Below are 2,566 nucleotides of genomic sequence, written 5' to 3'. Positions count from 1 at the left end.
TCATTGGAAATGATGAATTGCCAACCAATTATTGTTTGTGGAGACTTCAATGAGGCCTTATGAGCAGAGGAAAAAAACCCTCCAAGACTGTTTCAGTCAAGGATATGCACAACTTATTACTGCTGCAACCACAGAAATCACACATTGATTGATCACCTTTACATATCACAGCATACGCCTGCTCCAATCAGGTGTTCTGAATACATATCACAGTTATCACAACCCCATTTATTGTGTAATTCACTAACACAAAATGACTGCAAGGTTGTGAGGGATATGGACTTGCCAAGTGATCTTAGTGTCTTTGCAACTGAGCACACTCTACCAGACACTGACAGCTTCACCAGTGGGAGCTGATAGATAGACTGCTCTCATCCATTGAAGAGCTGACCAGAAACATGAACAGAAAGACTGCAACTGCACCTGATGGGATCCTGCCTAACAGGTAATTGTATTTTTGTTTCTTACTTTATATTGTAACATTTGATATTGTTTGAACAAACTATAATCTTCATTCATTAAGTCATCCATTCATTCATTAATCCTCAGATGTGTTCTGTCCAGTGAAGGCAGTGGAGAAGCCCTACACTAATCTTGAAACTGTGCCACGCTACTAGAAACCGGCTACAAGGATGGGCAGGTATAGTGAAATTAAATGCACCTTTTGTTCAACAGGTTTATATACAGTCAAGTGATCAAAAGACACCAGTATTAAACCCATTTAAACCAACTACATGCTTGGATTGGAACTGTATACAGGCCACCAAATTACAGCCACGTGTGGTTTTTACCTCACATAGCAACTTACCTCATCCAAAGACACCAGTATTAAGCCAATTTCTTTTTTACTACCTTTTAATATAGTTTTGGGTAATTTAGTTCTTAAAGTTAGATTTGTTTTTGCAATTATTTATTAGAACTTCATTACTGCCAGTTTGCTGAAAAGGCTGCGCTTTGTGATGTCCTTGTTTTATTGTTTTAAATTGTGTTTTCCTTTTATCTGTTCTAGCTGTTTTCGCAAAGTCAGCACCCACTTGCTTCCAAATGACCTTATCCAGAAGTATCCGTGAGTGCCTCATCAACAGAAACTAAAGTGGAGACCTACCTCTCAGAGAAAAACGCACACATAAGAAGCCGACCCACTTCAGTACTGGGAAGAACATCCTAATCTGTTTCCCTCTATGGCTGCTGTTGCGATCTCAGTGTGCCCCCTGTAGCTCTGTGGACAGTTTTGGATTTGTTTACATCTCACCCAACCGCTCACGGCAGATGGCTGCACCTCTCTAAGCTGGTTCTGCCGGAGGTTTCTTCCTGTTAAAAGGGAGTTTTTCTGACCACTCTACCACCAACAAGGACAGCTCACCAGTGGGAACTGATAGATAAGACTGCTGATGTGCTCTCATCCATTGAAGAGCTGACCAGAAATGTGAACAGAAAGACTGCACTGATGGGATCCCTGCCATAACAGGTCATTTGTATTTTTTTGTTTCTTACTTTATATTGTAACATTTATTGATATTGTTTGAAACAAACTATAATCTCATCCATTCATTAAGTCATCCATTCATTCATAACTCCTCAGATGTGTTCTGTCCAGTGAAGGCAGTGGAGAAGCCCTACACTGATCTTGAACCTGTGCCACGCTACTAGAAACCGGCTACAAGGATGGGCAGGTACAGTGAAATTAAAATGCACCTTTTGTTCAACAGGTTTATATACAGTCAAGTGATCAAAGACACCAGTATTAACCCATTTAAGCCAACTACATGCTTGGATTGGAACTGTTACAGAGCCACCAAATTACAGCCACGTGTGGTTTTTACCTCGCATGGCAACTTGCCTCATCAGAAGACACCAGTATTAAGCCAATTTCTTTTTTTACTTCATTTTTAATTTAGTTTTGGGTCATTTAGTTCTAAAGTTAGATTTGTTCCAATTATTTTTTAGAACTTCATTACTTGCCAGTTTGCTAACTGAAGAGCTGCGCTTTGTGATGTCTCTTGTTTATTGTTTTAAATTGTGTTTCCTTTTTCTGTTTCTAGCTGTTTTCGCAAAGTCAGCCAACCTCTTGCTTCCAAATGACCCTTATCCAGAAGTATTCGTGAGTGCCTCATCAACAGAAACTAAAGTGGAGACCTACCTCTCAGAGAAAAACGCACACATAAGAAAAGCCGACCCACTTCAGTACTGGGAAGAACATCCTAATCTGTTTCCCTCTATGGCTGCTGTTGCGATCCCAGTGTGCCCCCTGTAGCTCTGTGGACAGTTTTGGATTTGTTTACATCTCACCCAACCGGTCGCAGCAGATGGCCCCGCCCCTCCCTGAGCCTGGTTCTGCCGGAGGTTTCTTCCTGTCAAAAGGGCCTGCACTAGTTTTTCCTTCCCACTGTCGCCAAAGTGCTTGCTCATTGGGGGTCATATGATTGTTGGGTTTATCTATATACATTAATGCTTGTATGCTTTTCATTTATACTTTTGCCTTACTCTTCAGTTCATAATATAAAGTTACTTGAATGGTTTCCTTTTTTATTTTATATTGCTTTGCTATTTACCACAATCTAAATAT

At 40.5% G+C, this 2,566-nt stretch overlaps 1 long non-coding RNA gene across 1 annotated transcript; it reads left to right on the top strand.

Moving 5' to 3' along the window:
- Positions 1-1,343: 1,343 nt before the first annotated feature.
- On the top strand, positions 1,344-2,293 carry LOC109198445 (uncharacterized). The gene is made up of 3 exons (XR_002059241.2): positions 1,344-1,468; positions 1,583-1,673; positions 2,043-2,293. It is a non-coding gene; the product is annotated as an uncharacterized LOC109198445 (long non-coding RNA).
- Positions 2,294-2,566: the final 273 nt, after the last annotated feature.

Source organism: Oreochromis niloticus, unplaced genomic scaffold, assembly GCF_001858045.2.
Source record: "Oreochromis niloticus isolate F11D_XX unplaced genomic scaffold, O_niloticus_UMD_NMBU tig00007670_pilon, whole genome shotgun sequence".
In the NCBI taxonomy this organism is placed as follows: Eukaryota; Metazoa; Chordata; class Actinopteri; order Cichliformes; family Cichlidae; genus Oreochromis; species Oreochromis niloticus.
Note: the sequence above shows the minus strand (reverse complement) of the source record. Positions and strands in the feature narration are given on the sequence as shown.